Here is a 12325-nt window from a genome sequence, read left to right as displayed (position 1 = left end):
TGCAAAAATCAGTTTGATGTGAGGTTAAACACCCGAGCCAGAAACCAGGCGGTGGTGAGATCCAGTCTGCTAGGTGACCTTAAGCCAGACATTCTCTCCCAGCTCTTGGAAGAAGGCAGTGCCAAACTGCTTCTGAAAATGCTGCCACAAAAACTGCATCCGGGCAATTGCCAGGAATCAACTCTGATTCCAAAATGCACATACACATACAAAATACTTTCTTTAAAAGAAAATCATATGATGTAAATTATAAAGAATGGAACCCCAACATATCTTTTTACACAACAAAGTACAATTGTACCCCTGCTATAAAACTGACTTTGTCTACCTCATTCATTAGCATTTTAGCTTATCCACTTTTGTTAGAAAGTTGGTTTTTATGTGGTACCTTATTTTTAATTGTGTTTTAATTATTGTGTTTTATCTTTAAATATAATTAATTTACTTTTTCTGGATCTATGAACCAAAAACATATGCCAGTGGGTGGCTATATAAATTTACCAATAAATTGTGCCCTCTGTGTTTATCATTGACTTTTGACTCTTTCAGGGAACTGATTCTTTTAGTTCTTCAGTTCTGGAATCTATAAATATATTAAGAAAAAGTCCATCTTTTAAATGTGTCAAAATAAATTTCTGAAATCTATGTAAATTTTGAAAGGCACAAAATATAGTAATGCTTGTATTTGTAAGCAGCAGAATGGATGCCTTTCTACAATTAAGGCTTCATCATGAAAATTGGTTGGAAAATGGCTTGGCAACTCTGAATTAACTAGAAGAATGTTGATTTTTTTTCTCATTCGTCAGGAAGGGGGGGGGGAAGAAGATTCTTGGTAGCGTTGTCCTTGAGCGTCCTTTATCAGCTTTTTACATGCAGTGCAGTGAATAGGGACAGACTGGGAAATCCCCAAATTATTTTTGTTGATTTCATTTCTTCTTTCCGTCCCTACCCTTCATTCCAGTGAGTCCACTAACACAAAAAGGAAGGGAAAAAACATTAAAAGATGGAATTTCAAGAACAACAGAGGCTAATTACCATTTTATCCATCTGAAAAAGTGAATATAAAGGAGGAATCTTAAACAGAATTCTGAATACAAGTACCTGAACATTTTTGTAATCTGCCCCTGTTACAAATGTTAAGTTTGCTTATTTTGAGTATGACATTTCCTTGTTTATTTACATTCTGCCCTTGCCCTGGGGTCTTGGGCCAGCATATACTATATGAGAAAAGTTTTCTGATGTCATCTTTGGAACAACGACCTTGTGAGTTAAATAGGTTATGAAATAATGATTCATTCAAGGTCTGCCAGTAAATACATATCCTATGAATGGGTAGATTTAAAGAGGTAAATTACAAGCTGATTTACATACTGCACAAACACACAGCAAACTATTTAACATGTAAACCCTTAGTGGAGGTATGGCACAATAATGCTCTCTAAAGCATCTGGCAAGTTGATCCCATGCTGAGAGGTCTGAATCAATGGAATTATTGTTTTCCCTAAAAACATTTCCAATATAATCAATCCCGTTCGTAAAATGGCACAATTAGGGAAAACTAGATTGAGCCCAAAGGTCGCCAGGAAGGTGGCATTAACTTCTGATTTCAATTTTTTTTTAATTTGGTATACAATTATATCTATTTTTCTATGACAGAGCTGAGGAAAAAAATGACTGACAGATGCAACCAGTGAGCCTCTGTGACTGAGAATAGAATACATAAACAGTATCTTGTTAGATTGGATCCCTGATCCATCTAGTCCAGCAGGCTGTTCTCACAGTGGCCAACCCACCACACAAGGAAGCCCACTAGTCTCCCAGCAGATGGTTTTCTAAGGTAGTCACACTGCCATCCAGGCTAATTTCTGTTAATCCCCACGTTTTCCCGGAATTGGCCCAACTCTTTTCTGAAGTCAGCCAAGCTGGCAATTCATTAGAATGGCTTTAAACTAAAATTGAGGAGGAAGGGTGACCAATCTTTAGAATCTCTAGAACACAAAACCAATCATAAATCCCAAGAAAACAAATCAAACAATGAGGTTTGGAGTGATGAGAAAAAAGAAAAAAATCAAACAACAATCAGGAGATGCAGGAAACATACCCAGGGGCAGGCATAAAAGTCTTAAATGTTTATATACAAATGCTCAAAGCTTGGGGAACAAACAGGGTGAACTAAAAGTAATAGTACACAAGGACAGGTATGACATAGTTGGCATTACAGAAACCTGGTGGGACGAAACCCATGACTGGAATGGCCTGAGGGATGGATACAAATTGTTCAAAAGAAACAGAACTACAAAAAGAGGAGGGGGAGTTGCACTATATGTAAGAGAATGCTACATATCTACAGAAATGCACATGATCATAGATAAAAGCCCTCCAGAATCTATAGGGGTCAATGTAAAAGGGAAAAAAGTGACATTGCCATAGGGTATATTACAGGCCATCCAACCAATCAGAAGGAATAGATGGAATCTTTGCCAACCAGTTATTAAATGTATGTAGGAAACATACCACAGCAGTAATGTGAGACTTCAACTACCCAGATATCAGCTGGGAGACAAACCTTGCAACAAGCGGCAGATCAAACTGATTCCTAACCAACCTAGCAGACAACTCTGTCATCCAAAAGGTAGAGGAGGGAACTAGAAGTAAAACTATACTGGACCTAATTCTTACTAATAGAGAAAAAGTGATAGAGGGAGTTGAAGTTGCCGGAACCTTGGGGGAAAATTACCATGTCATACTGAAATTCAATATAATGCAAACAAAAGCATAGAAAATAATTCAACCATGTCTTAAACTTCAAAAGAGTTGACTTTAACAAATTCAGAGAGAACCTAGAAAATATTACATGGATGAAAATCCTAAAGGGGAAAACAACTCAAGAAGCATGGGGAACTCTGAATAATGATATCATAAAAGCCCAGTCCAGCACAATACCATTGAAAAAGAAAAACAAGAAAGTCAAGAAGAAACCAGCATGGCTGCACAAAGATATCTCAGACAAACTGAAAGATAAAAAGGACAAGTGCAAAAAATGGAAAAAGGGACACATAACTAAGGCTAATTATCAGCAGACAGCTAGAACATGCAAAGATGAAGTCAGGAAAGCAAAGGGTCAGAATGAACAAAGATTTGCAACAGAAACCAAGGATAATAAAAAAAATTCTTTCAACATATTAAAAACAAGAAAAAACTCAAGGAAACTATAGGTCCACTAAAGAGAGAATATGGCAAGGAAGTAACAAGCAATATGAAGAAAGCAGAGCTGCTTACCTCATTCTTTGCATCGATCTTCACACAAAAACAAACTATAGCACAACATACAAAAAAAATATTGCAAAAGACAAACTAGAAACAAAAATTAAAATAAGCAAGAAAATGGTAAGAGAGCACCAATCCAGCCTTGATGGATATAAATCACTGGGACCCAACAGATTACATCCCAGAGTTCTGAAGGAGCTGGCAGATGTTATCTCAGAACCATTGCACCATATCTTTCAAAAATCCTGGAGCACCAGGGAAGTACCTGAGGATTGGAAAAGGATTGATGTGGTTCCCATCTTCAGGAAAGGAAAAAAGACACACCCAGGAAACTATGGGCCAATCAGTCTAATATCAATACCTGGGATGATTCTGGAAAAGATAATTAAAAAACAGATCTGCGAACAACTAGAAGGAAACAAAGTTGTAACTGGTAGCCAGCACATGTTTGTTAAAAACAGATCATGCCAGACCAATCTTATTTCATTCTTTGATAAAGTGACCAAATTAGTAGACCAGCAAAACGCTGTGGACATAGTATACTTAGATTTCAATAAGCCATTTGACAAAGTAGACCGCAACCTACTGCTTGGTAAGCTAGAAAAAGGTGGAATAAACAGCATCACCACCAGACTGATTTGTAACTGGCTGACAAACTGTACTTAATGAGTCATCCTTAATGGTACTACATCCACATGGAGGAAAGTAAGCAGTGGGTTACCACAAGGTTCCGTCTTAGGTCCAGTACTCTTCAATATCTTCATAAATGACTTAGATGAGGGAATAGAAGGGGAACTCATCAAATTTGCAGATGACACCAAACTGGTAGGAGTAGCCAATACCCCAGAAGACAAGCTCAGGATCCAAAAAGATCTTGACAAACTTGAACAATGAGCCCTATCCAACAAAATGAGTTTTAATGTGGAGAAAAGCTAAGTTTTACATTTAGGCTGGAAAAATCAAAGATATAAGTACAGATTAGGTGAGACCTGGCTCAAAATCAGTAACTGTGAGAGGGACCTTGAAGTCCTAGTGAACAATTACTTGATGATCCAGCAGTGTGCATCAGCAGCCAAAAAAGCTAATACAATCCTGGGTTGTATAAATAGAGGCATAGAATCAAGATTACAAGAAGTATTTTATAAAACCCTAGTGAGACCACAACTGGAATACTGCAACCAATTTTGATCACCATACTACAAAAAAGATGTTGAGACCTTGGAAAAAGTTCAGAGAAGAGCAACTGAACTAAGATTAAAACTTATGAAGAATGGTTGCAGGACTTGGGTTTATCTAGTCTAAAGAAAAGAAGAAATACTGGAATACTGATAGTAGTATTCCAGTATTTGAGGGACTGCCACAAAGAAGATGGGGTCAAATTGTTCTCCAAAGCACCAGAAGACAGGACAAGAAACAATGGTTTGAAATTAATCAAAGAGAGAAGCAACCTAGAGTTAAGGAGAAAGTTCCTAACAGTGAGAACAATTAACCAGTGGAACAGTTTGCCTTCAGAAATTGTGGGCACTCTTAAAAAGAGACTGGACAATCACTTGTCTGAGATGATATAGGTCAGTGGTAGCGAACCTATGGCACACGTGCCAAAGGCGGCACTCAGAGCCCTCTCTGTGGGCACGCGCACTGTTGCCCTGTCCCCACCTGCCTCCATGGCCCCCTCTTCACTAGCAGCCCCCCGAAGGTGAGTCGCCCCTGGGTGTGGCCCACATGGACCAGCGCAGCCAAGGACATGGCAGCCGGGCAGCATGGACAAGACTCTGCCCAAAGTGCCCTGTTGCGTGCAAATGATGCTGCGGGGCATGGGCGGAGGGCATGACTGCCATGGCGCTGCAGGACCACCTGGGCAATCTGCTGCAGCAGGCTGTGGAGGCGGTGGGTGGCCCTGCGGGTGGGTGGGACAGAGTGTGGGGTGGGGTGGGGGTGGGGTGGGATAGAGTGGCGGAGCAGGGGCGGGCAGGAGGCAGGGCGCGGTGGGGTCGGGCGAGGCGGCAGAGTGGTTTTGGGACACTTGGTCTCTAATAGGTTCACCTTCGCTGATATAGGTTCTCCTGCTTGAGCAGGGGGCTGGACTAGAAGACCTCCAAGGTCCCTTCCAGCTCTACTCTACTCTACTCTACTCTACTCTACTCTATTCTACTCTACTCTACTCTACTCTTGCTAGTAAATTCCAATGTTCTATTAGAATCCATGTCTCCCCAATTCTATTCCAATAATTTAACTACAGGATCTGCTGCCTAATCCAGGATATCAGAGATGGATCGTTTTTCTTGACTAGGCAATGCAATGGTTGATCTTCCCAGAGAAACCAGTTTTCACTTATTTTATACATTTTATAAAACAAATGCTATTACTCTTGGGGAGGGGGGACTCCGAGTGTGTCAGACTTGTCTGCAAATAGTCCAGCGGGAAATCTAGACTATCTGTTTCCAATCATGCCATCTGCAATGAATCTTGAACACAATAAAACCCAAGGGCTTTTTAAAGAAGTAATATGTACCCAGTTGAGCTAGGCTGACTGTATTGATTTTATATGAAAACCTATGTGTGTTTGTTTCCTTCTCCTTTTCATATATTTTTCTTTCCCAAATAAATTCTTTTTTGTAACCAGATTTGGTTTCATTCATTTTATAAGTGACTTTCTTGTCGATCTTGTGCCCATGTAGCATAATGCAGCATAATTACATAGCTAATCCTGTGCTCCTCTATTGGCAGAAGGTTTAAGTATAGGATTTCTGGTTTCTTTTCAAATTTTACCTAGGTTTGGGCTTAACTTATTATCTTTTGTTAAAGAAGTTTTTGAAGGAGATGGTTTAAATATATTCCTGTCCACAGTGTACTACAATATAGTTAATAAATCACAAGTCAAAACCAATCAGAATATGAATGTAGCATATGAACCAACCAGAGAGTTGCCTAGATTGTAAGTTCAAAACAAAATTATATGAATTCTGAATTCTGGGTCAAACCCCTATTATAAGCAGGAATTGCAGCATACATTCCTAATTATGAAGGTATTTATCTTCAATAATATCATAGTCTACCCCAGGGATGTCAAACTGCCAGCCCACAGGCCGGACATGTCACCAGGAAACCACACCCACCCCATTGCCAGCAATGGGAAAAAAGCTCCTATACGTTGCACGACGTCATGTGATATCGCAAGTTTGACATGTCTGGTCTACCCATTATATGCCCTGAAGCAGAGGGAGCATGATTTTAGGTCTAAATAGTATTTCGCAATGGCAGACAATTATCACAATAATAGAATATGATTCCAGGGACATAAACTTTCTGTCACAAGCATTTTTTATTTTCATAACAATCCTTGAGTCAAGGTAATCCTGAATCAATGTTTGGAATTAGCAATGAACTAGATACATGAAATTTTATTGGAGCTCAATAATATTTTTTTTGTTCTGAAGCAAGAAGGTAGCAAAAGGGATATGATTATGCCTGCTGTATTTTAGGTGGGCCTGCAATCCCCTTAAGAAGTAGATTTGCAATAGTTATTAAGTTAGTATTATCTATTTTTAAAAAGGCCTATCCATTGCTGCACATGCATTTTTAAAACCAATATTATATTAACATAATTCATTGCAACATTCTGCAATTTAGCGCTACAGGGGTTTGCTGAACTGCACCAGCCTCAACAGCCCACGCCAAGTAGAGATGACAGAACTGTTGTAATGTTCAGAAAGACTGCTATATGGAGGTTGAATTGATATGGAAAGTCCAGCTTGCGAAGAAAATATTGAGAAATTCATACAAAATGGAACTCCAGTTTACTATTCTATGTTTAAAGCTCTAAATGGCTTGTATTCATAACATAAATATGAAAAAATGGAGCTTACATTGTCATATTAACATACATTTCCTCATTTTGGCATCACCAGAGTTAGGAACAAATGTTTCTGTGGGCAACAACTAGCTTCTTCAACTAGTAGGTGTGATTGTGTGCTACCAGAACCCCTAAAAAGGAACTCACACTGGATCAGGGCCGATCAGGTTGAGCGTGTTGCAGAAACAGGTGTATATTCTTTCAGGTTCACCTGGGTGAGTCCTATTGCAGAAATTCAGTTGGCAATAATATGTCAAATGGCTTACGTCAGGGCACTAGTGGGCTGTAATGGGCTAGATCACTCAGTGAAATGACTAGTAACCATAGCAACAGATAGGAAAATTGTTGCATGACACTCTCTGCAACATCTCTATATACAGCAGGATTCTATGCATCTCAAATCAGAAATAATTCTTGGAAAGTTCAAAGGGCTAACTCTTGTTAGATTTGGTGATTATGTTTTTAAGATCGATTATTAATAATTGTTTTTAATGTCATATATCAAGTACTTCAAACTGCAAAAGGGAGATAAGCTTTAAATAAGTGATTTAGTAATGTTGTCTGTCTTTTTAACAAAATAAATTCACATGTGGAAGAACTGTTCTTCTAAGAATCAGTATGCAGCCAATTTGCTCAGCAGACTATGAGTTTTAGGATCTTTATAAACTAGAATCTGCATTCAATATTTCAGGTAAGTTTTTTTTTGTTATTGTTTTTTTGCCAAGAATGATTCTCTGTTCACTTAGCAATGTGGATAACACTTTTCTTAGGCTCATGTTAGGCTTCATTCTATTACATCAGCAAGTCTGCAAACAAAATAGGACAGAGATATGGCTGTAAGAAAAAGGACTGTGTTATGTCCTGAGCCTGTGGAAGCAGGCTCGGGGCATTGCAATGGTCCTGGGCAGGTGCAAGCTGCCCGGGACCAGACTGGCTGTCGCCAGCATGTGCGCGCATGCGCGGGTGCTGGCGCGCCAAATGTTGCAGATTGGCCCGGGAATGGCCTATAAAAGAGGCCGGGAGATTTGGGCGTTGTCGGCGTCTTGTAACCAGTATGCTGAACAGAAATGAAGAAGTTCCTGAGAACTACAACTGCTTCTCGTGTCATTGCCATTTCACGAAGGATGCAACACTGGCGACGAAGGTGGGATTGCCTTACATCGACTGAAGACAGGTGTAAGCTTACCGGAGAGAGTCCTGAGTGGTAGGAACGGCATTGACTCGGCAGCTACCTGCCAATCCAGTGAGCATCGGGGGTAGGCTGGCTGATAGACCCTTCCTTTTCTACAAAAATGGCAAAAGTAGGAAGACTTTCAGAATTCGACGTCTCGCATCCGGAAAGATGGGAGTCTTACGTAGCCAGGGTGGAAAACTATCTTAAAGTCAACCAAGTAAGAGAAGATAGTTTGAAGGCCACCACCCTGCTGTGCATTTGCTGTCAAGACGAAATCGCTGAAAACATAGCAACACCTGTACCTCTAGAATCTGTTAACTACAGAGATCTCAAAAAACTACTCAAGGAACACTTCCAGCCCAAGCTGTCCGTCATCGCTTGGCGCCACACCTTCGAACAAAGGGATCAGCGACCCGGAGAATCAGCCAAAGAATACATTGCTGCGCTGAGAAAAGCCGCTAAACACTGTGAGTTCAAGGATCTAGAAGAACGGATGAGAGACAGATTTGTATGCGGACTGAGGCATAGAGAATTACAGCAGAGACTTTTTGCTAAAGAAGACTTATCATTCCAAGATGCCTTGAGAGCGGTTACCGCAGAAGAGGCAGCAGGCGGCACCATTGAGAACATGAGGCCGATCAGAAGCACTCCAGAGGCTGCGTCCGTGCACCAGGAAGGAGCCCAAAGGAACCCAGAGGAGGATCCTGACGATGAAGTAGACCATCTCTACCCCACGAAAGAAGGGAAACAGAAAGGAAGCTCTTCAGCTCTCCCCAAGTGCCTCGCTTGTGGAGGTCGCCACAAGAGGACCGACTGTAGATTCCGCTCCGCTATCTGTAGAGCATGCGGAAAGCAGGGACACATTGCAGCTGTATGTCTGGGCCGTCAGAAGGTAAAACCTTGGGAAGAATTGCGCCTGAAAGGTACCAGGGTTCCCAGTCAAAACAGGGTGGGGTTCTGCGCTTCGCAAAGAAGCATTTACAAGACAGGCACACACAAGCCCATCAAGAAAAAGCTGTCACTTAAAGTGAAGCTACAAGGGGTTCCATTGGCTATGGAACTGGATACGGGGTCTGCACTCTCGATCATTTCCATGCACACGTTTAGGAAGATTTGTTCTGGCAGCGGATTTCAGGCCAAGCTGAGGCCTTCCGACATTGTGTTAACAGACTTTCAAAACTCCAGAGTGTGTGTTAAGGGGGAGGCCACCCTTAACGTACAGTATAAGGATTTTGAAGGTCCACTAGATGTAATAGTAGTAGGGGGGGAACGAACGAGTCTCATAGGACTCGATTGGTTTGAGGCCTTGGGAATACACGTCACAGGGCTCAATAGTTTGCAAACACTTGACCTACAAGAAGTCTGCAAAGAATTTGCAGATGTTTTCAGCCCCCAGCTGGGCACGTACAAAGGACCCCCTGTGTCACTGAAGCTAGACCCCACTGTCACCCCTATTAGAATTAAAGCAAGAAGCGTTCCTTTTGCTTTAAAGGGTAAAATTGACACTGAATTAGACAAATTGATTCAGCAAGGAGTCTTAGAACCTGTCGACTCCAGTCCTTGGGAGACCCCCATTGTCACGCCTCTTAAGGCAAATGGGGACATTCACATCTGTGCAGATTACAAATGCACTCTAAATCCTGTTCCTGTGGTCAGTCATATCCTGGCCTCCCTCAAGGGGGGGGCGCGTTTTTGCAAAGCTTGACCTAGCTCAGGTGTATCAACAGCTGCCTGTTGATGCTGCTGCTGCTGTAGCTCAGACCATTGTGACTCATAGGGGGGCATTCAAGGTAAAGAGGTTACAATTTGGAGTAAATGTCGCTCCTGGAATTTTCCAAAGCGTAATGGAAAACACACTACGGGGTATAACAGGGGTTTGCCCCTATTTTGATGATGTCCTAATTGCAGGGGACTCTACACACAACTTAGCTGAGAGATTAAGGGCTGTTCTGCTGAGGTTCAGGAAAACTGGCCTCAAATTTAAGAAGGACAAATGTAAAATTGGAGTGCCTTCTACAGATTTTCTGGGATTCAAAATCCATGCTACCGGTATTCACCCTGCTGAATCCAAACTGGAAGCCATTATGCATGCCCCTAGGCCAAAGTCCAAGGCCGAACTACAGGCTTTTCTGGGCCTTCTGAATTTCTATAACTCCTTCCTCCCAAACAAGGCTAGTGTAGCCGAGCCTCTTCGCAGGCTTCTGGACAAACAGGCAGTGTGGCAGTGGTCACAAAAACACGAAGCAAGTTTCAATGAGGTCAAGGCCTTACTCACTTCTAACAGTGTGCTTGCACATTTCAATGAATCCCTTCCTGTGTGCATCGCTTGTGATGCTTCTCCTTATGGGGTGGGAGCCGTACTAAGCCACCTCAGATCAGACGGAACTCAGGTTCCTATTGCATATTACTCCAGAACCTTGTCTTCTGCTGAGCGAAATTATGCTCAAATAGACAGGGAGGCTTTAGCTGTTGTTGCTGGAATCAAAAAATTCCATGATTTTTTATATGGCAGGCATTTCACGGTCTTCACTGACCATAAGCCTTTGTTGGGACTGTTTACCACATATAAACAAACTCCCCAGATCATCTCCCCCAGAATGCTGAGATGGTCTATCTTTCTGTCTGCCTATGATTTCTCCTTACTTCACAAACCTGGGAAGGAAATGGGCCATGCTGATGGCCTCAGTAGATTACCCCTGCCGGTAATAGAAGCTGACCCTGCACCAACTATCAATATCCTCTCCATTCAGGCCTTGCCTGAGTCTCCTTTAGATGCCAGGGATGTGGCCGCTGAATCAGCCACAGATCTCACACTTTCACGTGTCCTTTCTTGGGTTTTATCTGGATGGCCAGAGAGCTGTCCTGGCACTGAGTTTCAGAGTTTCTGGTCCAAAAGGAACGAGTTGTCCACCTCCAGGGTTGTCTGCTTTGGGGAAGCAGAGTTGTCATTCCTACCTCAATGAGGACTAGGGTCTTAGGTTCCCTCCACGAGGGTCATCCTGGCATTGTATGCATGAAGGCGCTTGCACGCAGCCATTTGTGGTGGCCTAGGTTAGATAGAGACATTGAAGCTAAGGTGCACGCATGCCACCTTTGTCAACGCTCGCGCCCCAAAATGCCCCAAGCTCCTGTACATAGATGGGAGGAAACACAGTCTCCATGGTCTAGGGTGCACATTGACTACGCTGGGCCTTTTCAGGGTCAATTCTTTTTGGTCCTAGTTGATAGCCATTCAAAATGGCTTGAGGTTGTACCTGTCTCTTCCACCACCACTGCAAAGTCTATTCAAGTACTGAGGGGGATTTTTGCTGCACACGGGCTTCCAGACGTCCTCGTGTCTGACAACGCCCCTCAATTCACTTCTTCCAAATTCCAAGCTTTCTTACAGGCCAACATGATTCGTCATGCCACCTCTGCGCCTTTCCACCCGTCCACCAACGGTATGGCTGAACGCATGGTTCGCATCACCAAGGACGCCTTGAAGAAAATTACCTATGGAGACTGGCATCACAGGCTGGCTGACTTCCTCCTTTCTTATCGCACTACACCATCCACTTCTACCGGGAGGAGCCCAGCTGAACTTCGTTGGGGGTGCAAACTGACTACCAAGCTTGACCGGTTGCATTCGGACAGACTTCCTTCCACACTCACACACCCCAGGGCACCTAGACAACTGCTTGTGGGTGCCCCGGTTTGGACTCGTAACTATGGGCCTGGCCATTCATGGGTCCCCGCCACTGTATCCAGAGTCACAGGTCCTCTGTCTTACGAGGTGTCTCTGGACAACGGTCGTGTCCTGCGTCACACATCGACCAGCTCCGCACTAGACGGGACCTTCCCACTGAGACTCCTGGATCTTTTCCAGGGGGGGAGGGGGACTCTTTAGGGCAAAGGGAAGAGTACAGGCTGCTGCCCATCATTAACGAGGAGGCTACAGACAGCCCATTCCAAAGTTCCGCGAGTGCTCCAAACAGGAATTCACGGAGCCCAACTAGATATCAGGCACCAGTGCCTACTCCAGCCAGGGAGTC

The 12325-nt window shown here is 42.8% G+C and overlaps 1 protein-coding gene across 16 annotated transcripts in view; it reads right to left on the bottom strand.

The window, feature by feature from the left end:
• Positions 1 to 12325, bottom strand: part of SRCIN1 (SRC kinase signaling inhibitor 1) — a 386975-nt gene that overhangs the window by 321947 nt on the left and 52703 nt on the right. The window lies entirely within an intron of this gene.

Source organism: Crotalus tigris, unplaced genomic scaffold, assembly GCF_016545835.1.
Source record: "Crotalus tigris isolate CLP2741 ecotype Arizona unplaced genomic scaffold, ASM1654583v1 scf7180000024472.5447098, whole genome shotgun sequence".
In the NCBI taxonomy this organism is placed as follows: Eukaryota; Metazoa; Chordata; class Lepidosauria; order Squamata; family Viperidae; genus Crotalus; species Crotalus tigris.
The sequence above is the reverse complement of the archived record's forward strand: the minus strand, read 5'-3'. Positions and strand labels throughout refer to the sequence as shown.